We start from the raw sequence: 26,276 nt of genomic DNA on the forward strand, positions 1-26,276 counted from the left end.
TAAATATTCTCTGCTAGAAAGAAACAAAAGGGTTTCTTATTCTATTCATTGTAGGGGAAGTATGACTGCCCTGTGAGCTGCAGATGTGGAGAACACCTCAGGTGGAACACACAAGGAAGGAAGAAGCAGATATACACCTGATAATTGTTTTGCTTTTAGTAGAGTACAACTGAGGGCATGAACATGAAGAACAAATTTCCCTTTTGTAATGTATCGAAATATGGATGAATGTTTTGAATGTATACCTCTTTACTTTTCTATTGTTTCTTGTCAACTCAAGACATTTCAGCCACTTCATGCATTCTTTATAACAAAAAGCTATTTTGATCATGGATATCCTAGAAAATTTAAAATTCCTTTACATTTAATACAGAAGATTGAGAACAAGATCATTTGTTGCATGTAGAATTTCAGAACTCAACTAATACAAATATTGATATAATTTAGCTGTATTTTGGATACACCCTATGTCATTTGTCTTTTCCTTCAGACATAATGCTGACAGTGCAGAATGTTATACTAAAAAATTACAATCGATAGAAGCATCTGTTTGTAATGTATATATCACTTTAATTTTGTGCTGTTTTAATTGATTTTGTACATTTTAAAATCTCACACATCATCACAGCTGTGCAGTTCAGTGTGTTATACTAAGCTGACCCAACGATTTCCTTTATTAACAGCATGTTTTTGCATGCTCCACAGTTCTACCTTTCATTTTTGCACATCTCACATTTTTGCCTTCCAAGTTTTTGTTTAAAAAACAAAAAACACAATGTCCTGATGACAGTATTCAACACACCCTAATGCAGGTGAACTGTTAGTAACCATGGAAAACCCCAAAACAGCAGCAACACAATGACAAACCATTTGATTACTGACTGTTATTTAGGTGTCCAAGGTGACTTCCAGTGTTGAACAAATCAGCTTTACCTTCTTATACAGAAAGGCATTCTTACTGTGTAAACTCAGAGTAAGAACTATGATTAAGATTACCTCAGAAACACTGGGATTTGAACCAGGAACTTTACAATTGTAACGTAACAGTGCTCACTGTTATCCGTTAACTGCTTTCTTCTCCAAACAGTTTTAAATGACTCTTACACCAGAATAGTTAGTCATGGTCACTGAAAAACCACATTTATGCATCACAAACATTCAGAAAACATTCCATGTTTCCATCACAGCAGAGCCCAGGCTTAACAGTGCACGTACACACACACACACACACACACACACACACACACACACACACACACACACAGACATCAGTTCAACTTCCAATGGAAAGCCTTTCCATTTATAAGAGTGTCTTTAAAATCAATGTCGATTAGTTTAGAGAAAACAGTATTGGTGTTGCGGTGCACTTCCATGAAAGAGAGAAGACTGCACAATGCCCTTTCGAGCCTGGTCTAATTTTGTCTATTGATCCACACAGGAACAAGACAATCTGTTGCATGTCACCTTCTTATTCCATTGGGTAGAAACTAAAATGCTAATAACTTCCCATAATTTAACAAAGTAGATAAAAAAAATCTGTATGACCAGGTATGTGTGTGTGTGTGTGTGTGTGTGTGTGTATATATATATATATATATATATATATATATATATATATATATATATATATATATATATATATATGTATGTATGTATGTGGATGCTGTCAAGTAAATCTGGATGCCTGTAGTTTTCATGGCAAGAGAGGAACAGAAGTGGTTATGACCAAGTATAACCCAGCACAGGTTACAATATTTTTCTGTATTTAAGAAATGCAATTATTATTGTTAACTTTTATACAATGCAATTATTTTTATAAATAGCTAGCTTAGCCTTGGCTTCTACTGTACGTTTTCATTTGATTTTCCCTTTGTCAAAACATGTTAGTGACCAGTGACGACATATGTAATAATAAACTAATAGATTTCTTATTTTCATTTGCTACATTCATACTATATTTATCAAGCTGAAAATCAATGTTTGGAGAGAAACAGTAACAAGTGAGAGCATATTGTAGTACACTGGGCAATGGATGAGAAAATACTGTTTTTTTTTTCAAACTGGGGCCCAAGTATTTTTTTGGCACATTTACATATTATAAAGTATTTCAACTAAATTCCTTATTAGATACCATTTATTTAGCTGGCAGGCTGCATCATTCGACACAAATATATAAACAGTAACCTGCGTTAACAGAAAAAAGAATGCTTTAAAACGCAGCTGAAAATACAAATCCTGTCAATATACTCACTGCTGCACTCTTCATTTTTACGGACAACGTGAGATTTCAAAGCACTCCGTAAATACCTTGCCAAACAGATGAACGAATTGGACGGCTCCTCCGAGGAGATCCAGTACAACAGAATGCCACGGACGATTGATTCAGGTTCACTTTAACAAACATTACACTTGCAATGTTTTATTCAACAGACCTTTCGACTGGAGCCCTACTTGCCACGTGTGCTTTCTCTTTTGCAGAAAAATATCACCAGAGATGTTGACTCATACAGTAGTGTCTATCTCACGCTCACACACCTTCAGAACCATTTAAGGCTGTGATCGGCAGTGCGAAGGACCGCTGCCTGTCTGTCACAAATTCCCTTTCCACCTGAATGCAAGAGAAAAGTACAGGTTCCATTCTGCAAACACAACATCGTTTACATTCACCAGACATAATTTCACAGATCAAAGAAGGCCCTGAGTATATTTCAGCCGCTGCTTCTCTGCCTTCTTAAGGAATAATGTACTTTGGGTTGAATTCCTCTAACAAACTAAAAAATTACTGCAGTCAAATAAATCTGGCAGAAACGTGAGGTAACATGATGTATGTCATCATTAAAGAGGAATTTTTTACAGTACAGTCACCTCATATCCCGTGTTATCCTAGCCCACTTTCTCTAATAAAAATCAATCTATACTGAACACTCAGGTATAAAACTGTGTTTCTGTACTCCACACCTTGTTTGAGTTGCTCTCTACCAATTCAGTTTTTTTCATAAGTTATCGCATACAATAAATTACCTGACCACTGTCAGTAGTGGAGATTACCAGCACTTGGTGCAGAAATTTATCAAACTCAGTCTTATCCTCCCTATCCATTAATCTTAATATTGCCTCGATCTCCCGAAGAGCACATTATATAACTGATTTTTCATTAATCCTGCAGCATTTGGTACTCTGTGGTGGCAAAACAAACTGATGTAATGTCATCCCAATAAACTCATAAAATTAATAAAAACAGAAGACATCTTTACGCCGAACACAGGGCTTTGAATAATTTACACGTTCCACAAGGAATACAACATAATCACACTCAAAAGTCTAAATCACTCTCCTAAATGGTTCATGGCTGTTTGGTCTTCTGTAAGTTTCACTAGAATGAAAACTAGCAAAAGTGAAATAATGTGTACCTTATCACATACACATTGACTGAAACCGCTTGTCCCAAACGGAGTTGTGGCGAGCCGGAGCCTGACCCGGCAACACAAAGCGCAAGGGACACACCCAGGATGGGATGCCAGGCCGTCACAAGGCACCCCAAGCAGGACTTGAACCCCAGACCCACCGGAGAGTGGGACTCGGCCAAACCCGCTGCGCCACCACGCCCCCCTGTGTGTACATTATTTAGTATTTAATCAGACAAGAAAGAAAATATAGTCTAATTTTTCACACTTCTGCATGCAGACCATAAAACTGTGTAAAACATGTGCATTAAAACATTTTCCCCAGTGACTGTATCACACCCATGGACAACGAAATCAGCTTTGCCATTACTCTGCCCACCAGAACACTCGATGGAGTACCTCGGGTCTGAAAACCTTGATAAACTCATTTGCCACATCCCAGAACCATACTTGCACTCAGCAGAATTTAACACTAAGGTTTTGTAGTAGTGGCCATTCTTCTCAAAATGATGTCAATGGTATTATTTTATCCCTCACAGCCAGTTGTTTGTCTTGAACAGTTGAAATAATGATCCAAATCAGTCTTTTCTCACCTGTTTCAGTTGTAGACAGCTGTGTCCATATACAGTTCCTACATGTATTAAAGTAGAAAAAAAAGCACGTATATGTACATGTATTAAAGTATATCAAAAAGCACGTATGAAATGAACGGTGAAACTGGGGTTCAGTGAGAGCTCATTGGAACTTGAACTCATTTCAGTCCATACATAATCATTCACATTCATTCAGCTGATGTTTTCCTCCAAAGCAGCTTACAAATTTAACAAGAAACAATTATTTATCCATTTACACAGCTGGGTAGATTTAGACTGGAGTAAGTCACAGTAAGTACCTTACACAAGGGCTAGAGATCAGGAGGCAGGATTCAAAGCTGTGACCCACAAGTACAAAGGCAGGAGTGCTAACCACTACACTACCTACTTTCCCCCACTTCTGAATGCTGAACACACTGAGGGTTCATTTAACTCCAGCTGGTGCAATGTTTCCAACCATAATTCCAGCTGAATAGTGCTAGACCTAATGAAGGAAAAATCAGTGTAAAGCTCAGTGAGAAAAAAAATACTTCTTTCACCTGTTAAGCAAACATATATATGTATGTAAAGTGTACACATACACTAAGTCCAGAGTAATACATGGTGGAAATTAATGTGAACATTCAGATTTATGAGGACAAAAGCAAGAGACATCACCCAGAATGGAGCTTGCAGAAGCAAGGGTATTAGCCAAAAGTCTGATATGTGATTGCTGTAACGCAGCGGCTTTTCAGAGCCAATAGTGTCATCTCTATATTCCCAAATTGGATCACACATCACAATCCCTTTCTGAAATAGGCACTGTGGAATATCCCTCTACTAATTTGGTTTAATGGCTTGTTTTCTCAAGCTACTTTAGGCTACATATTTCCCTGTGCTGCTTTAGACCTATTTCATCTATTCCACTTCTTTTCTGAGTTACTTATCTATGGTTCTACACTGGGAAACAGTTGCATCGGAGTTCAGCAAATCGATGACTTCAAGAGCCTTAGAATATTAAATTGAGCAGTCCTAGGAATACACAAACAAGTATTTATCTGGGTATGTGAACCGGATAAAAATCTACGTAATACATTTTCAAACAGTTCAAAATCATAACTTGCCTATAAACATCTATTTATAGACTATATGTATATGCATGTGTGTCGCCTTGTTCTCTTTCACTCCAACCATGAGAGCCAAAGCTCTAATCTTTCTCTCCTTTCACATTCAAAGTGGCAACTGGAGTTCCATAAGCTACAGACTGTTACAAAGCATTTTCTTGATTACAATCCTTCCATAAAGAAGAGGATCCACTGTACACCACGAGTCACATCTCCCTTCCAGGGCCAGCGAAAGAGGGGAATGCCAGCACAGTTGCAGTTTCAGTAGGTACAAAGGGAAGGTAGGGGAGGATGAAGGCATGAAGCACAATTCTCTAGTATGACACATCCATCCATCTGGTCCTCTCACACTGCTCCCACCCCCACAGATGATCGATATCCCACGCAGGACCACTGCACGGAGCCTATTTCTCTATGAAAACATAGCAGAATTAAGCTACATTTGTCTTGAATAAAATAAACCTGGGTCTTATGAGTTCAAGGAGATGAACTTGGCCAAAAGATTTTAACCTTCCTCTGCACCTTGAACAATGGTTGTGACTAGCACTCCTAGGTGGATTCACAACTGCTCCAAACATTCTCCATTTAATGAGAATGGCTCTGATGATGGTTTGACAGAGGTTTGGAGCTTTAGAAATAGCTGTATCAGCTGCTGTCCAGACTGATAAATTTCATTATGTTCCGTGTCACTTAAATGACACAAAAACAATAGCGATGTCACTATTTCAGCCTCATTCATGCATTCCTAGAACTGACAAGAAAGTCTGATTAAATTTAATGCCAAAAAGCGACAAAATCAGAAAAAAAAATTAGACAAGGGGAAAATACTTTTCACAGCACTGCAGCTATATTAAACGCCTACAATTTTAGCCTTTTTTACATGCAGATATTCTACTGAAGCAAGAAGGCCCCTCCTCGGAATGGAATCACCAACACTGGGCTTACAAGTCTGCCCTTAATTCCCTGTGCTGCCTGCGTACCACACCAAAGGGCAGCAGTGGCTGTGGAACTGAGAAGAGCCACAAAGCACGCAGTGCATTCCACCTCCCTTTCAAGTCCTACAGGAAGGGCACAGGACAGATGCCTGTGGCCTGGCTACGGATACAGTCCGCGACAGACGGACACACCATAGCAGCCTCCTTCACACTTTCGCCGGCTGCCAAGGGCATTGTGTTCAGATACACATTTGCCCCAAGTAAAAGCACCATATGAATACAGTAAATGGTTTTCATTTAGTTGCTCAGCAGATTTTAGTAAATATAACTTCATACTTGTTTATTCAACATGACATTTTTAACGAAGCCAAAAAATATTCAGGTTCAGAAAGAAGCAGGATGGTTCTTAGGACTACACCTTTAACTATTTTTGTGCCTGCTACATTAGGCCTCCTCTTTTTTAGAAGAATTTTGCTTTGCAGTTGGGGGCCAGTGGATAGAAGCAGTGGCCAAAACCAAAATATACAAAGAAATTATATTTGACATAATTTAAAAAATATGGTATGGTCCAAAAAGTAAATACATACTGTGCTACAGCTTGTGAAAAAACAAAAATACAAGCTGACAGTTGAGAGTGTATAACTTGTTATAATTAACACTTTAGCCCCGTTCTAAAAATTTCTCCTTGTGCTACATAATTAGCTCTTCCACCGATTCTGGACAGCCATAAGCAAAAATTGCTTCAGGGAACGCCTTCAAAGAACACCCCCTTTCCACCCCCAGCATTCAAAAGGCCCATCCCTGCGTCCGATCAAAAGATGCTTCAAGGTCACCTTTCATGTGTTTCGTTGCTGCATCTAAATCACCTCACTTCAAAAGAAATACCGCAACATTTTTATCAGCATGCATGCACTGCTCAGGTTAGATGGCTAACACGACCTTCACTGCACAACATCTGTGAATACACCTAGACATGTAATAAAGGGGGCCGAGGCTTCATTTGTAAATATTCCTAACCACCTCAGTGGGTAATTCTTTCACAAGAAGCATGTGCAGCGCTAAAAAGCCTGAAGCCTGAAGTGATCACATCTCACCGCACAATTATTGGATTTCGGTGAAGAAAAACAAAGAAAATCAAAGATAAGCTTGACAATGTGAAGTTAAATTACTGACTGCATTGCTGTTCTGCAAGCTGTTGTGTTGAAGAAGAAGTTCTTAACGCTGAGGTTGAGTTTTATGGATGTAAAGATTGTCTGGATCTCAGACAATGAAAATTAAAACACTGGCAATCGAAGGCAAGAAATCTTGATGTCGTAACAGTGTTTTACTTTCTCCATCACTATTAATGAGATGTAGGTCAAAGCACAGAGCACAGTAAAAAGAATTAAGATGACTACATCTACAAAAACCTCCATTCTATCTCTGTACTTCATAAGCCACATTCTGAATCATTAGAAATCTTTTTTTTATTTTTTGTTGAGAACATTTCTTTCTAGTCATTCCATAATAGTGTGCAAAAGTTCCCTAAACAAACTGTAGTGTTAGGGCTAATAAATTGATCTAGCTATTGTAAAACACTCAAGCTATCACAAAAAAATCAATAGTACAGCAAGTCGTCTACTTGCAAACTTTTGAATAACAAGCTTTTCGCCATTACAAACTTTATTGAGAAGCATTTTGCACGTATTTTTTCATAAAGAGAGCTAGCATATTAATTCAAACTGCACACCAGAGCTTCACCCGAGATGCTGACCGATAGTGACAGCAAACAGTAAGCGCTGCCTTGCATTTTTCAAAAGAGAGGAGAAGCAAACAGCTGGTGAACAAGTTGTAGATGATCAACCAGTTTTGAGCCATCAGTAAAGGGTCGCCTCTTGGTCATCCTCCACCTTCATGCAATACCACTGGGTCCAAGCTGAAGCGAGTATTTGCATACAGAATTGAGGACAAGCCCCCAGCCCACTCCATGTTACACTACACATAAGAACTTATCAAGTAACAGACAAAACTCCTGGTCCCGATTAAGTTTGTAAGGCCAACAGTATACTAGTACTTACATACTTTTTTGAATGCTTAATGGTTAGAAGACTAACAACAACATTACCTGAGTATTTTGTTAACTTGCTTAGAACATAATGGGACTGCATTCTGGAACACGGCGTAACATCACAACGTATCAAATTCAATTTGCATAGCACTGGAAGTCTGTCCTGAAGGCTCAAGGCCCAAATCTCAGAAGACATCATCTCATCGGCCTAATGTCCCCTTCATTTGGTCTGTTCAGTGTTGATGCTACTTTTACTATTTTTTATCAAACATGCATCAAAATTCAACAATAAATTTCACATCAAGAGAACCTGACACTGCAAAAGCAATGAGCAAAAATATTCAGCAAAGTCAGCTGACGATATCTGTTGCTGCTTGCAGTCAGATCACTTAGGCAAAGTACTGAAAGTACATTTGACAAAATGTCACAGCTGGATGTTTCCAAAACTTTCACACATGGCTGTGTCTACTAATGGCTACATTCATCTCACTGGCTTGAAGGCAACCCATTGTGACACAGACCAAAGAAAATGTGTTCTCCTGCTCAACCGTATGTCCTGCAAAGCCCATAAAATAGGTGATTTTTCAGAAACCCTCTAACCACAAACATTCAGTTCCAAAGAAAGTAAATTGTCATAAAAGCAAATTGATGTCTGCCTTGATATCTCTATATGCTCTCTAAACCTCATTCACTTATTTTGAAATGAGACACAACACAGAGACTGCCGACTGCCAAAACCGACCAGTTAATAAAACAAACATAAAGGCTTAACTGCAGACCTGCTGGTTGGTAGGAATTGTACTTGCAAGGGTAGCTACAGCCACCCAAGCCTTTGGTATCTCAGTTCATTAATGGCAGTGAAGAACTTTGTATGTTCACTTAAGCCACTGCATGTTACAAAAATGTTACGTACCAAAAGCAAGCAGGTTTAAATAGGACAAAAAACTCACATATCTCCATCCAGCTCTGGAATATGTGAGCACATTTTATTTGAAGACCAGTGTAGTGTAAGAGGCTCATTGATGTGGAACTGTAGATTGGGTTTTGAGACATGTCTGACAAATAATAACAAAAAAGCATCAACAGTCAGAAACTGCTTGTCCCAAGCGGGGTTGCGGCAAACCGGAGCCTAACCCGGCAACATGGGCACAAGGCTGAAGGGGACACCAGTCCATCGCAAGGCACCCCAAGTAGGACTCGAACCCCAGACCCACCAGAGAACAGGCCCTGGCCAAACCCGCTGAACATCAACAGTGAAAAGTGCAAATACTTCTAGCTGCCAGTCTCTGATTCCCCTCCTCCTCTTGATAGATCAGCCTGCACTGAGCCTCCAAAGCAACCTCAGAATGGAAGGCAGTCAAACCTGTGCCGATCAGGCCGCTTTGTTAAGCCTTAGTAATGTGCTTCCAGAATGGAAAAAACTGGGTCTTGCATTGGCAAGAATATCTTGGAAGAGAGAAGTGAGAGGTCTCCCTAGAGTACAGAAGCATGAGGGAGGATGTTGTCAAGGACAGGAGTCAATGGCAACATGTCTCGGAGGAGAGGAGTCAATATGGGCATGCCCTGGAAAAGGTGGGTCAATGGGAGCATGCCCTTAAAGAGAGGAGCCATGGCAGCATGTCCTGGAAGGGAGGAGTTAATGGGACTATACCCTGTTGGAGAGGGTTATTGGGAACCTCCAGCTGAGCCACTCCCTCACTTAGGGATGAGGAGAAGGAAGAAGCCACAGTCATGACAGTATAATAAGGCCTCTAGCCAATCTTAACTGTAATGATTCATGACTTGCAGGCACAACGTGAATTTTAAGCTACAAACGTATTTAAATTCTGCAAATTTAAGAAAATTACCCATCAAAGGCTTCACACTGGAAGCCAAAGGCACAGTCCATCATATGAAAAGGCAATCACTTCCAAGTGCACTCACTTATAATAAAATTGCTTAAAACAGTTCAGTGTTTTTTAGCACTTCTACTGCCAACATACTCATGCTGTACATTTAAAGGCTTTTGCTTCCTTAGTTCAGCTTATTGCAGCACACTGGAGGTCGGCTTTAATTGAAGTGTGAATTCAATTAATTTAATGGCAACTAGATTCATGATACTGAAATTCAGTTGAATAGAACATTCATAAAAAACAGCGCCTCATTATTCTCTGGACCAGAAAAGTATGGGTGGAAAAGAGAGCAAGAATGTAAAATACGTGTGGAAGTGGGGTTTTTCTTCAATAGCTTCTACAATGAAATTAAGCTTTTATTGAATATTGCTTTTATGTTTAAAAATGGTACTGTATGGTTACCTTTAAAAATCCAATACATGAAATCAAAAAAGGTAAGGATGTCTGTGTAAGGAAACCAACTACTAAAAGACAGACTGAACAGATGAGATACTAAACCAAACATGACATTATCTTTCAGAAAGTTCTACTCTTTCACATATCCCAGTGTCAAATTATAAAACTGTATTGAAGCAATCTTTCCTAAGGCTCCATGCTGTTGGCAAAAAGAGGTCAGCATCAATCAGGAGATAAATTTATCATGTCCAGGAGGCAAAGCCTGGTGGAATTTCTTTTTTCTTTGGAACAAATCAAGACATCAGCTTTTAAGGCAACAGCATTTCTTTTAAAAGGCACCTTTGAAGAAAAATCTGAAATACCAACAAGAGCCACCGTAATCCAAACCACAAACCGTGTCCAGCAATCCAATCCTGTTAGCAGCCTGTGTGAGCAAAGGGGACAAAGGATTGAGTCAAAGGTTTATCCCATGAAGAAGACTGAAGAAGTCTGTACACAAAGGTGAATTTGATCTGGGTTTATGTGCACACCCACACACTTTTATTTTCACAAAAAGTACCAAGATCTTTTTGGTGCTGCTGGAGAATTCCATCCATCAGTAGACGGAGATGTCCTTGACCTTTAATCAAAGTTACCATTACACCAGGGACACTCCACCAGGCTACCATGAGAGGACATTTACACATGTACACATCATCTCACATCTTTACATCCACACCACAAAAATATCTCTCTTTCTCCCATCTCTCTGTCATCTAGATGACTGGTGCCCAGCCTTTTTCAGTGAAGTCCCACAATCATTATAATGAACCGGACCGAGGGTCACGTGTGTAAAAATTATGGTAAATGACATACTGAATCTTAAATGTCTGAACTGAAAAAAATATTATTTTATTATATTTTATTTAGGTGTGGTTTGTATCTAAGTGTGTGTGTGTTTTATGTGATTATGTGATTCATCATGTGATAGAATTTCTAATATGTATGGTACATCCAAATTATTTTATACATTTTGTTATGGGCCACATGCAGGCTGCAAGGCATGCATTGCAGACCCCAATCTACACTCTCACCATCCCTGTCATCCTGAACTCTGACCACCGAAACCATACCCCCCCCATCTAGAAGGACACCAGCCACTTTCATACGGTCTGCAGAGATTGTCCTCTCAGGTCCCTGATGGTCTCGACTGAAACCTCACTTAAACTGGTGTCCATCCCAAATATAGCTACTGTATTTCTTTAGTACATTCCACATTAACCTACATTAGTTCACACTACCCCTCTTTTCCAAACAATTATTGCACAAAAAAAGCTTGCTTTTTTTTGCACTACCACTTTTAAATCTTACATTTCTATTTTTTCAACCAACCACACCACTGCACTTTATTCCAGTGTTTTTAGTTCAGTAGTCAGTTATTGTGAACTGTACTGTAGTAGTAACAGTATGTTGTACAGACAACCCTCGATTTACGCAAATAGACCGATTTTCAACACCTTACATAAGTCAAACTTTACGTATGTCAGATTCCCCCCTTCTGTTACAGAGCCAAGCTCTCTCATTTCTTTCGCATTTGTTGCAAACACGGTATAAAAAATTTACACAATATAATTCTCTAGTAAATGTCAGACGTATTAAATGCTGTAATAAGATATAGGCCTAGTCAATTAAATAAATGTCTACATTTATATAAAGCATAAATTTAATGAAAAAATAGACTACTGTATACGGTATGTGCTGTACTGTGTGAGCTTACCTTTGCCTAGTAGCATGCTGGCACACATGAAGGTGCTAATTTATAATTTTTCATCTCAGTTATTGCATCCTGACGTTTTTTCGTTATTGTTGTTTTTATGCTAGCTGTTCCTTTCACGTGCTCCTTTATATGAGCAGCATCCTTCACTATCAGACGATATGGCTAAACCTTGTTCCCGTGCTATAGACAATCTTGTCCACCTTCATACTTCTTTATTATTTTCAATTTCATCTCCAAATCAATTGCTTGCGAGACTGTTCTCATTTCTCTTCAAGTGCACGTTTACCACTAGGCATAGTAAATAATGAAAAGGGTAGAAAATGTGCGAAGAAAGCACTACACATTAACAAAAGGAGATACATTCACGGCTCAAAACACACGAGAACTGGGAAGATGCAGCTCCTGCCTTGTCTAGTTACGCTGACTTGTGTGTAACGTTTTTCAGATGTTTTGCATAAAAGCCAATAAAAGCCATCCATCCATCCATTTTCTTGCCCGCTTGTCCTTCTAGGGTCTCGGTGGCAAAAGGGAGAGCAGAGAGGCCCAGCCACCCCTGTCCCCCACAACTTCCTCCAGCTCAGCCCGGGGATCCCCAGCCGTTCCCCAGGCCAACTGTGAGATATAATCCCTCCAGCGGGTCCTGGGCAGACCTCAGGGCCTCGTCCCAGTTGGCTATGCCTGGTATACCTCCAAAGGGAGGCGGCAAGGGGGCATCCTTATCAGATGCCTGAACCACCTCAACTGGCTCCTCTCAATGTGGAGGAGTAGCGGCTCTACTCTGAGACCCTCCCGGATGTCCGAACTCCTCACCCTGTCACAGAGAGTGAGTCCCAACACCCTGCAGAGAAAACTCATTTCAGCCAATTATATTTGTGATCTTATTCTTTCGGTCATGAGTTCATGACCATAGGTGAGGATAGGGACGTAGATCGACTGGTAAATAGAGAGCTTTGCCTTATGGCTCAGCGCCCCCTCCACCACTACAGTCCGGTACAGCAACCGGATTAGTGCTGCCGCTGTTCCAAGTCTGCAGCTGATCTCATGCTCCCTTCTCCCCTCACTCGTGAACAAGACCCCAAATTCCACATGCCAAGAGTCAGTTTCTGTTGGGAAGGGCCACGACGCCACACGCCCCCTGCCCCCTCCTGCCACCTGAAAAGCGTTGCACCTGACCCATAAAACAAAAGCGCTATCCGTAAATAATGTGTATGCCAGGAATTTTTTACGTAAATCCGGATTTATGTAAGCCAAATTTATGCAAGTAGAGGTTTGTCTGTATATGTTGTCCTCTATGTGAGCAGTTTTACAAAATCTTTACTTTTTATTTTTTCTTAGGAAATGTGTGCAATTTATGGTATTAAACTATAAAATATATTATTACAGTAGTACAGTATGTACTAGTTAATTTAATGCAGTTATGCTTTAATACTGCATCTTTGCATTTGTTTACATTTTTCTCGATTGCGAATGGCGCCATGTATAGCCTAAGTGTGTGCGTAAGTTTTCATAAATTTTAACTTTTTATAATAGCTTTGTGTGTATTTTATGGTAGTAAATGACAAAATAGACTAGTATCTACATATATTTTATGCATTCATGAAATAACTAACTTTTTCTTAATTTTTTCGATATTATAGGGTACATGGTTCCTCTGTGAGTTTTTTCAAATTGTAGCAAAAATCTCCAAAAAATTCTCCAATATATTTATTGAAAAAAAATTCTCGTATAAGTGAACTGGAGCAGTTCAAACCTGTGTTGTTCAAGGGTCAACTGTACATGTACTACTGTTGCTATAATCTTACCCTTTTCACTTTGCTCAGAGGCAACACTGCCTCTCTTGATGGGTTTATAGGTCTTCGACCCATGAAAAAGCACTACTGCAGGCATCATTATGGATTCTCTTAAATGTACCTCAAAGACTTTCAAAACAAGAATAAATCATGTCTGTAATTATACCCAGCTTGTACATTTTTGACATTATAAATGTACAAGGTGCCTCTTTCTCTATCATTCCATCCCTTGTATATGCTAATCAGACTTGTCTAAAGTTTCTTCAGGCGGGAATCAGATTTTTCTTCTTTAAGAGGGTTATATGGCAGCTTGTGTAGCTTATATGCTAATCCATGGGGAGTGACAGTGTTCTTCTTTGAATCTGCCATTGTTTTGATGTCATGACTTTCATAAGCAGAGTTGGCACCAACATATCTTATTTAGGGTGAGTATATGCTGGATTTATGAACGGTCTGACATTCATTAATGATGAACTAAAAAATTCAAGTCACGACCTTGTTAGCAGTCAGACGCAGAAAGGCTCCTGGTGGTAATCGAATGTGTACAGGGAGCAGCTGAGGATGCATCACCCCCAAACCGCGACCCCCCCCCCCCCCACTTCTCCACCCCCTATTGTGAATAAAAATACCTGAAGTGACAGCTTGCTGTTGGCTTCCAGAGCTTTATGAGTCTTGTTGGCAGAGCAGACGGGGCTATTCCACACCCCAGCACTGTTGTTTTACTGCTACCTTTTACTCCTACACACCATACTGCGCCCTCCCTCCATGTCTGTTTGGCATTAGGTGCGTTTGAAAGGGAAGGGTGATCCAATCAGGTCGCAGTTGTCATGGAGCGGTGAAGAGACCTTGTGCTCAAGCTCTTCATTCGATCAGCTACAGGCTCCCCTCTCCTCTTGTAAAGAATCTGTTGTCTTCGTCATTCTCCTCCTCCTCTCCTTTCTTCTCTGCCATCATTGTGGTTCATTTGAAAGTGTGCTTACTCTTTGCTTGCCTATATGTGCTAAATTTAATTTTTCTGGAAGAATGCTTTGCTAAGAGTATGTTCTTTCATCCTATTTGCTTACCTAACACTGTTGACAAGCTCAAGAGATGAACATAGATGATGATGATGATGATGAATAGATGAACAGAGACAAACTCGCTGTTTCTTCTCTTGGTGTCTGATGATCTCCCAAGGCTGAGAAGTCTGCACACTTTCCCTATACACTGACCTCCTCCAGCTGCCACTTCTCAGGTCCAAACGAGTGGCCCATGGAAGCACAGGGTGTGCCCTGCTCAGCCTTGGACCAGGCGTGACAGACCACACAGCCAGAATCCCACAGCGGAAACTGAATGAGATCCAGGCTTTCGCTGGTCACTGGTGTGGTGATGGGGATTCAACAACAATGATGATGTGTTTCACAGAGCAGCAGAATCAAGCCAGCCCTAGCTATCAAAATCAATCGCCATCATCTGCTCCATCTGGACATCCCCGGGCTGTTTCTTTTATTCTTATTTGTATTGTGAGGTAAAAGAAGAACACATAAACAGACTTGAGGAGATGGTTTCTAGCCCTACACCTTCATAGGCTGCATTATGAGAAAGTCCAGGTGGTGGTATAGTGGTACAAATACACATCCCAGGGTGGCCACTGTTGTTATATCACTGAACAAACAACCGAACTGAAATCGCTTCAGTACAACATCCTGAGAAAATGGCCAAAATTTTACATTAAGATATGCTTTGCACTTTTCCACGGCTATATGCATTTACTCATAAATGAAAAGAAAAAGACATTGACAGAACAGAGATGTGAGATTGCATCTTGACACATGTGACAAAGTAGATGCATGCTATGAAACTGGAAACTGTGTGCTGATGACCAAGTCAAATGAGATGCTTGATGTTCAATGGAACATTAGGCTCGAGGCGTGACTCTTACCTGCCCTGAAAACAGTTAGAAGCCGCAGAACATAAAGACAGCGGAGAAAAGCTTCAATGTTAAGTCACACTGACGCTTTTCATTTTCACTTTAAGGTCTGAGCTCTTCGTTTAGCTTTTAGGAGACAAAGAAGTAAAACAGCACTCAGCTGTTCAATGAAAACCATAACAATCTTCCAGAAGTTAAAATGCTTTATGTTCTCTATTACTATTAACATTTGTTGTTCCTGTTCAGAGAAACTTCATGGACACCAGAAGTCTGAAAAATATCTTTATAATGGAGGACATTCAGCTTCTGTAAAGGGAACACTGAACAACAGCTGTTGAACTGATTCTTTCCATTCCAGAATTCTATTATTATTATTAGGAACAACCATCTGGTTAAAAGTCGATAATGTCTACTCCAATTCTGCCAGCTGAATTGATTAGGTCTGTAGATAAATTTCATGCTGTTTTTGTGACGCCACATTACCAAGTCATCCACGCACTCTGTATGTGAAGTACAAGCTTCTTGGGTGCCACAAGCAGGGAATAATCCCTGCTGCAATAACAAAAAACCCTCACTTGTGCCAGGCCTTCCATCCTTTACATCAAACTGGTAATCCAGACAGCCACAGCCCCACGTATCACAAAGGTGTCCAACATGAAGCCAATTCAATAGTCAGTTCAGCGAGTCACTGGCGAATTCATTCAGAGCTCTGCAGGTTGGCTGTCTCAACCATTCTCTCAGCACCACTGGGACAAAGGGGTCAGCAAGGCACAGCAGGCATGCTTAATTCACAAGGGCAACAGCAGTGTGATTTCACCATTGTCTCTCTCTTGCTCTCTCTCTCTCTCTCACACACACGCACACACAAACACAAACTACAGAGCAGTGATGTAAATGATTTTTACAGTCTCTTGCCAGAACCTGTGGAAAATTACATGCCATGATGGATCTTAAAACTGCTTTTTATTACACTGCAATTCAGGAACATGGCAACGTGCACCAGCAGCGCTGCAAACAATTGCTTACAGTAGTCCTTTCTTAACCCAGCGGGATACGTTTGAATGCACACAGAGTTTGCCTCACATTAACAGGAAAGCATTTTACACACTCAGTTTCCAACACCATAGTGGAGCCCCTCAGATCCCACTGGCTAACATTGCACTGGAACATCTCAGTTATGAAAGTTTTTTATTTCAAGATTTGCAATGCTCACTTGTAACTGCAGGGTCCAGTCCGAGGTTACCGTGACGGTGGAGAGGTAGAATTACACCAAAAAAATTGCCAGGGCGTTACACGGTACTGCGCAGCTTGAACTGGGACACTCTGGCACTTTTATCACCCCCGCACCATGAATTTACCTCACCTACAGCATGTCAATTCCCGGTAGGCGCCAAAGCTCCCTTCCATGATCACCCTGAGGCCCCTCATGGAGCTGATATACGAGGCAGACAGATGTTTCAGCACTCAGCTCAAAATTTAATGGCTCATAAACTGGGGGAAGTATGAGCAGCAAAAGAATTTTCAGAAAAAGAAAAGCAACCATTCTCAAGCACAGTGCTTTTACTGTTACTGCTAAGGTAATTTCTCAGCTATGTTCATGGCACAATAACATGAGAAATGTGACATTATTATTACTGAATTTTATCAAGTCCCCAGATGCAGTTTCGATTTTCTGGGAGAGCAAGACCAAGGTTTCCAGAGGAAGTGTACAGTGACATGTCCAGTTTGCCTCGGACCCAGGCTAGACCAAGGCCAGAGCTGTCTCTGACGCTGATGGTAGCTGAAGGCACACCCAACATCATGAAGCTTTTATTCTGCTGTGCAGATAAACATGAAGAGATTCTGCAAGGAGTCAAGGCTCATTAAAATGCATTCATTCGTGGCCTTGGTGCAGCACGCCAACAACGTAGCATGGCGAACCTCATTCTGATCTCGTTGCTTGGAATTTCTCAAGACTTCACATTTAATACTACCTAAATGAAACGCATCTCTGTCCGTTTGCCACAAAAGAATAATGTAAGGGGACCCCATTCTGTGTTTCTCTGCAAAGACCTGAGGGACAATGGAAGGATGTTTACAGAAAAAGGGTTTTTTTTTGTCTACAAGCTATTTTATAAGTCAAAAATCTTTAAAGCGCTAAAACTACAAGAGATGCTTACAGAAAAGTGGTTAGAAGTTTTAAAAAATACACTCTTGTAAGAACAGGACCACTTGCGATTCTCCTTTAATGAAACTGACAATCTGACTGTTTCACACATAATAGTCATACACAGTGTTTCGTCCATATGGGGCTGAGTGTTACGCACACAATACACCAGCTACAAAGTTAGACTACAGAGGTTCACGTAACGGATGCCAATGTACGTATGTGCAAATGAAACCAATAGCTTCAATAGCAGCACCTGGTACTTGTTTCTTCCTCAGGTGCTGTCCAGGATTTGGCAAGGGGGTATAGGCCATGTTCCATGTTCCACAGAGGTACAAATTTTACCCTTTTTTGTTGTTTTACACATCTCGAGACCTGGGATGGAGAAAACTACAGGAGGGGCCACTGACAGCTGGGAAAATATAAAAATAAATAAATGAACAGTCTGAGGTCAGCAGTCACATAAAAGATTAACTGACATACAAAGTGGATCCAATTCCAAAAGAGAATACAGGAAAAGATTAAGAAACCCATCTATTGATCAGAATCCATCCAATTAATTGATCAATACGAGGTTAAAGCAGAGTGGTTTAACCTTCAGCGTGCACATCAAATTCTGTAATTAATGTCCCTGAAGATCAATCGGAGGTCTGGTCCGGAGACCCAGCCGGTGAACTACAACCACAGTAGCACGCTTGCTTTCAGGGGAAGGGGCTAGAGTAAGATGATAGCTGTTTGTTCTTACACAGAGCACTGGATCATGGCAGTGTGGCTCCACTATAAGCCACAGGTTAAAGTATGAGGGAAAGGTCAGAAAGTATGAGTTGGCACACAATCTGTGGTCTTCTTTCATTTCTCCTGCTCCTCATTTCATACAATGTTTGCAAAGTGAAGGGAAAAACGGTGAAAACATGTAACAAGCAAGAGCTTAAAAAGGAAGAAGTGCATACACATAATTCTGCAAACCTACAAAATGAAAAGATATTTCAGGGCATGAAAGGTAATTTTTATTCTGTATACTGCACTCAGAATTAGAAATAGCTTTCTTGTTATCCAAGCAATTCTGTTTTGCTTTAAAAGTTTTTTTCTAAATTTCCACATAGGAAAACGTGAATGGGATGCTCTGCTTCCTTCCTTTGCCATCTGCTTTTAACCAGATTTTGCACAAATCCTCATAGGTCTTGGTTTCATCTGAGCCGGTCTGTGACCCCTGAACCCTTGACCTACCGTTCCATTTGTCAGGAGTGTAATCCTTTCTTCCATGATGTCTCTATTCAACAGTCAGCATTGCCTTTTGTTAGAAACACATCGTGACAGTGGTTTGCCTTTAATCTGCCAGCTTTCAAGTGTCTGGGAGACACATTCACCTCCTGTACAGCAGGTGTGCACACAGCTGTCAGATTCCCAGAGGTCCAGTAACACATGGGCACTGTTCTATGGGCATTAGCTTAAAGCAGAGCTACAGAGAATAGGAGCCATAATCTGTAATTTCTGGTATACACACCAACCCCCACAAAGCTATACAACTGAATGAAAGGTCCTTCTCTTCTTCTGGTTCCTCTCTCATTAATATCAATTGCCTGTATGTCAGAGATTTTGTTTTGCCATAGAATTAGTCTGTCTCTGCAAAATAATTCAAAGCAATGCACTTCTAAATGGTTTTATACATCTTACCTTTAGAGTGCTGCCTGCGGACTAAAAATGGTAAATGAAATTTTATCATGCAACAACAAAAGCACAGAACTCATGTCATAAAACACCCCCATACAGAGGAAATGGGAATTGGACTGTCATAACCAAGTCTAACCACTTCACTTAGCACAGTGCCTTCAGGGCCTTTTCTCATGCCTTCCACAGTGTGTATTCAAATGAGTCAACCACCGGAAGGCTATTCCTCTACCCCATATCACTGGCATATTTTAATATTTTCAAAACGTCATCCCACCACAGCCGCTAATTGTAATACTGCCAGAACAATTTACAGACACCTCTAGACTTCAGCACTTGCAGAAAACTAACATCAAACAGCAGGATATTTCCATAGTTATACTAGAGCTATAAATGTGCAGAGAAAACAGACATTTAATAATGCACCATCTGGGGCAAGAAAGATATATTTCAAATTCAGCATGAAGGACTTGAATGTATACAGTAAATGGCTTATGTTTTAGTGCGGGATGGAGGATTGTTTCAAAGCAGGGTGAAGACATTCGCTGAGCACACCCGCCAGTCCCGCCACGCAGACCGGGGGCATGTCCTGTGGCCACTCCTCCACACACAACACCTCTGTTCCAGCTCTTACTACACACCCATGCCAACAGAAGCACTGAAACAAAGTCCTGTGCAGATCCTCATAACGTAACAGATAAACACACGTTTTGAGCACATTACTGTTCCGCTCAGCACTATTCCACAATGGAGTGGGACTGAGATGCACAAACACTCTCATCACCTCATGAAAAGCTCAGATGGGCAGATACAGATTTAATTTATTTCTTTGAGAATAATGAGAAAGCAAGCGGCAAAAATGGATCAATACAAGAAGGAGGGCCTCAGGTGATACCACGCATGCCGGTCGTGCCTCTGTGAGAGTAAGGTGCTTGGAGGAGGAATTTCAGTCCATACCTTGATGAACCTGAGGGGAATGTCAACGGGAGGGCATACTGTTAGCGGCAGGTTTGGCTGAGGATCATCACACAAACATGACATCTGTGAAATGAAAGGCCGTTTAATATAAAGACCTCCTCCCGCTCAGTGACAACCCAATGCAGATCATTATTCAGCCGTGGCGTCCATCTGCATGGCTAATTAGCCAGGGAGAGCACATTAATATCCATAATTCTACACGGCTTTTCACCTGCTTCCTGTGCAAAGTCTTTGCAGGAGTCAGGAATCGCCTGAGGGAGTGGGCCAGCCAGGGAGGACGTGGGCCAGCCGGGGAGGGCGTGTGTCTCGGCAAGAGTCATGTAGGCAGTGGAGTGGCAGCTGAGTCACGGGAGCAGATTAGCCTGAGTGTCCAATCTGGAATAAACGCACTGGGCAGAAACCCAGACAATCACAAAACACACAGTGCGGTCGCTGCATCACTCTGCTGCAGGGTGTCACTCTGGAAAAATGGGCAAGACACTGTTTTCCTGCTTTAAGTGACCTGCAGAGAGTGACATGCTTAAGGAGGAAATTTCCATGCTGGTGTTATACTCAAGGTAAATGCACCTTTTCCAAAAGCTGAAGAAATTTTAAATCAGATCACAGCCGTGGATTTCCTGCCAGTGTTCTCAAACTCCTTCAAGCTTCTGTAGAAGTATGAGCAGTCAGGGTTTTGCCACAGAACGTTCTCAAGTGGGCACTAATTAGAAACACAACATCTCTCCCAGCAGCTCTGGAACAGGATTTCCTCCAAGCTCCTCCACGAGCTGCGGAGCAGAGCACTGCCTGAAGCTACGCTGCGGGTCCGTTAAGTGGTCCCTGGCCACAGGTCTGTGTATCTGACCTGAGCAGGAGGGAGCCGAAATGGCCAAGGAGCTTGGTACTCAGTTCTCCCCCTCTGTTCACACACAACCATCCTGCTTCCTGCAAGAGAGCACAGCACAGTCCAGCATAAGGAGGCTGTTTTACTTCAACTCCGCTCCTTGATGCATACCAACAGTCCCCTGCAGGGCAGCTCAAGCATGGACACAGAGATAACATGCACTGGGGGGTATCAGTCTACCCCATGCCTGTCTGTCTCACAGCCTCCATAAGAGAGGTGTGTCACTACACTATTACTACACTGCTGAATAGCTCAGACCTCAGGAGACACTACATGTAAGTGTTGGCTCAGATACAGTGGCCACAGAGCTGGTGTCAGTAAGACCAACAACCCAGTTACCTCAAGGCTGTACTTCCCAATGCCCTTTCCTGTACACAACGGCCATGAGGCTGCTATTCCAAAGACGGTACAATCTGGTTTGCTTTCTGCGTCAAGTGTCAAGGCCAGAGGGCATTTCAGCCAGGACTGCAGATGTGTCACGCCCACGCCCATGTGCCAGACAACCGCACCTGCAGCAGATCAAGGGAACAGGCTACATAAGGACCGCTCCAACGTACCAGTTCACAGAACCTCGTTTGAGCCACCACAACAACCCAACAAACCATGACCGTGCCTCCTTTCCTCCCTGCTTCCCTTGCCCCGTCCTTACCCTGTATGCCCCTTGATTTGCTCTTCTGGCTTCTGACCTTCTGCCTCGTTTCTTGGACCCCGTCTTCTGGCTATTCTCCTGTACTGGCGTATGCATCTCAGCAACCCCCTGCCTGTCCCGGACCACAACTCTGGCTGCCCCTATATCATGAGCACCAAATAAAAAGCTCCTGCACTTGGGTCTAATGCCCCGGTTCCTTGAGGTTGACATAAAAAGATATTGCTGTAAGTGCCAGACCTCCCCCAACAATGCAGACTTCTCACACATCAGTGTCCACGGGATGATGGGAACACTGCAATACTGCAGTCCTATTCCCCACCAAGCTCCAGCTGCGCACCTCACATCCTGGGATAGGGGCAGCTGGAGAATAAGGGAGACCCTGAGAATTCATCTCTCCGCTGTCAGCTAGACAGAAAATTACAGCCCTCCTCTGAGGACACCATCCAGAGAAGTGAGGAGAAATGGGCAACAGACCAGAAACACTAATCTGCTCAGGGCTGACACCTGCGCCACTTGGGGATGCTGGTACGTTGGGGAACAGAGATCTGTGTTTTTTCTGGAGAAGCAAAAACTTCACTGTAACCATGCGAAGAAAGAAGTGACATCTCCACCTCTGCTACTGATGGCTCTACTCCAGTATTAATGTAGACCAAAGACCAACTGTGACAGAGGGGATCCAGAGCACAGCAGCCTTCTAAGAAATGGAACTGTGGTGTAACTGTGATGTGGCCAGGGCTTCATCAGAGAACAGCCAGATCTCAGAAACAATCCCTCTAAAGGTCTGAGGTATTGATCAATGCAGAATTTCTGTAAGATTAACTCAATCTGACGATGACGCGAGAGACTTAAACCAAGAAAGCAGTTACACCTCAAACTATGATAGCTTCCTATTATTCCCACGGATGTGAACTTTCCAACCTCAGACCTCAACTCAATATTTAGAATGGTGGTGTGATTAGATGATTAGGTGCCATGGCCTTTGGGGGCAGAGAGTCAGGAGGGTAGCAATTATTTCACTCCTTACCTAAGCTTTGCAACAAACCCCACCCCCCAAATAACAGGCATATGGCAGAGCCACAGTGGCAGAGTCTCAAGGACAGAGTGTAAATGCACAAGTGAAAACAGAGATGTCACAAAACAAGCCTTCAAACGTGATTGCCCTAGTTTTGATTTCCACAAACAGTATACCATTACACTGTGCTGTAGTGAGAATCTATCTGTAGACGCTGCTCAATGTGTTTATGTATTCAGAAGCCTTACCGCGTGAATGGGCCTGAGGTGAACCGCTACTTAATGAGCAGACATGAGCGGACAGATAAATAAATCCCCAAGTCTCCAGTGCGGGTGGAGGGATGTAAAGCCAAACCAGGCAGTTGGCCGCTGTCCAGCATAACACCTGGCCCCAGCTGCCATCACCGGCCAAGAAAAAGAAATCTCTGTGATAGGGCAATTTCACCAAACCACACGCACCCTCCCAAGGGAGCTCACCCACCCCCAGCACACACACGAATACACAAGGCAAAGCAAGCCATCAAATTGCACTTTGCGTCACTCATGGTGTGAAAGCTAATGCATCCCTGTAGCTACCAGCAAAACAGCATGTTTACTGGAGCCCACTAATGTATCATTTAATTTTATTGTTTTGTTTAATTTTTTCCTCCATGTCTGAGACTTTTAAAGGAAACATCAATTACACAACCCCCGATAAGTGAGTACAATATCCAATAAGCAAACCTTGAAATGTAAGGATTTCACAGTACTCCTGTCACCATAAAAAGGCCAAATGTGTTAAATGCGTTATGATCCGTCCTTCCATAAATCTTCTGGCCTGCATGTCCAGGTGAGGGCTGTGGTCAATTGTTTTCAGTATAGGAGTTTAAAAAAACCATCCTGAGATAAAACTGAGAAAGCTATTTCCCAGCTGAACAACAAACACACTTCCTGTTGCTCTCCACCACAGACAAAGACCCAAGTCTCTGAATAAAATGTCTGATGTGCTGTGAGAGACAAGAGCTGACCTCTGACCCTAAGCTCGATTATCTTCTACAACACACATTTCACCAGGACCAAGCTCCTGCTGTTTGGGGACTGCGGTGGCTCGTGTTCATTATGCCACCCGCCCCTCACTCTAGTCTCTGCATAAATTAATGTGATGACTCCTTCCTGTGTTCATAGTGATGCCACTAGCATTGTGTCTGTCATTCTGCCAGGCAATCCAGACCTCATGAATATTTAGGTATCGATATGAAATTTTTAGGCACATAAAGTGTTCCCCAGAGACTTTTTTTAAGAAACCATTAGATAGTATAAAGTCCAAATAAATACAGAAAAAGTTAGGTCTATAAATGATTAAACCTGTGATGGTGTTTACTGACAGCAAGTCTTGAAATGGCTTCTTCCTTAAAATTGATCTCCCAGTTTGCTCATAAGAGGGCTCAACAATACCAGACAGTGGAAACCTTAAAACGCAAGCAAAAAAGAAGGATTTCCACTGCAGCATAGCCTAAAATGAAAAGGAACCTTCAAAGAAGCATACAAATACAGCATTGCCTGATTAGAAAATATCAGAATGACACTCGGTGCTTGAGCGACCTGCATAGCCAGTAAGATGAAAGCGTGTGGGACCGGGCAGCATCCATGGCAAAGGGTGCCCTTATAGGGGTCAGCGATGAAACGCACAGCTGGAGGCACACTTACAGTGCTGTCTGAGAAATACAAAAGCAGCAGAACATGTGGTACTGCTGAGAAAAGCTATAGGCAACCACGATAGGGGCAAGAACAGAGAAGATTTGAGTTTATTTTTGCATGGTTGCTTGCAATGCAAAAATTTTTTAGGAGGGGAAGAAATAAAGGTGTGAGTGCTCCCTGCAGATGGAGGGAAAAGTCTTGTATTGGTGATCTTAGCTATTGTACATGAGAACTTTCTCAGAGCCCAGGCGTGCCCGTGGATCTATGGGCTTTGCAGCACTGCTGCTCAGGCTTGGGGCCACTCACTGCAGCTTGGGCCAGTCCAGCAGCTCACTGGAGCTTGTCATATTGTCATATTTGAGCTTGACCCAAAAGCAGGAGCATTTCAACGACCAAAGGAGCCCCCCAAATGTTTGCCAACAGTGGGGCGAAGTTCTGAAAGTGCACCCATCACACCTTTATTCAAATCTAGTGCTTTTAAAATGTATAAAAGACAAACCATTACAATCAGAGCAACAAAGGGAGCTTCATATGCGTTAACTAGTATGTTGTAGACAAATCACAGCAACCAGTGTAGAAAAGTAAAACAGGAAGTAAAGAAAAGATGAACAAACTGCTCAAAATGGAATCAAAGTAAGCTGTGTCACTATAATCAAGAAAACGGTGCAGCTATATTGTTGTCATAGCTGCCTCCATCCAGAGGAGTCAAACACGAGTTTACATTTACTGCCTCTGGCAACATTTCCATTTCACTTAAACTACCATTTGTATCTCTAGCTCCCAAATATGTTGAAAATGACAGTGAACAAGAGAAAATGAGCCACTTTTAAAAGGATACACTTTCTGAGCCCACACTAGCTGTCATGAGCAACAAAATATAAAGTGAGGTATCAGTGAGACTACGTCTTACAATGGTGCTTGAAAGTACACAAATCTCCAGCATAGGTCTGTAAATGTCTCATTTTTATGATGAGGTTCTCATCTAATACAAATCAGTTCCAAATCTTCTTAAAGAAGATTCACAAATGTGAAGAGTTATTTAGATGATGCATGCAGGACAACAAAAAGAAGTGGGAATCAGTACACGTGCCAACATGAGCCATCCCCAAGGTGCTCGATTCCAGTGAGGATCTTTAATCAGTTAAACAAGGTACACAAACTGTGAATCCAGGTGAGTAACTCAAGGGCTACTTCTGAGGGCCAGAGTTACAAACACTGCTTTGGTGTGACACAGCATGTCATGATCTGAAGAGGGAAGAGAACGTCAGGAAGAGAGCTATAAGTGCTTGCTAGTCTGGAGATGGTTAGGAAAGCACAGTTACAATTTTCCATTCATCAGACCACTGTAAAACAGTGTATAAATGGAGAAAATTTAACACCAGAGTAACTCTACTCAGGAGGAGACATCCTTCAGAAATATCCCAGAGAGCAACAAGAAG

General features: G+C 41.8%; 1 protein-coding gene across 1 annotated transcript in view; it reads right to left on the minus strand.

The window, feature by feature from the left end:
* The window catches only part of fam189a1 (family with sequence similarity 189 member A1), an 83,016-nt gene that overhangs the window by 54,990 nt on the left and 1,750 nt on the right, over positions 1-26,276 (minus strand). The window lies entirely within an intron of this gene.

The sequence above is a fragment of the Scleropages formosus genome, chromosome 11, assembly GCF_900964775.1.
Source record: "Scleropages formosus chromosome 11, fSclFor1.1, whole genome shotgun sequence".
NCBI classification, from domain to species: Eukaryota; Metazoa; Chordata; class Actinopteri; order Osteoglossiformes; family Osteoglossidae; genus Scleropages; species Scleropages formosus.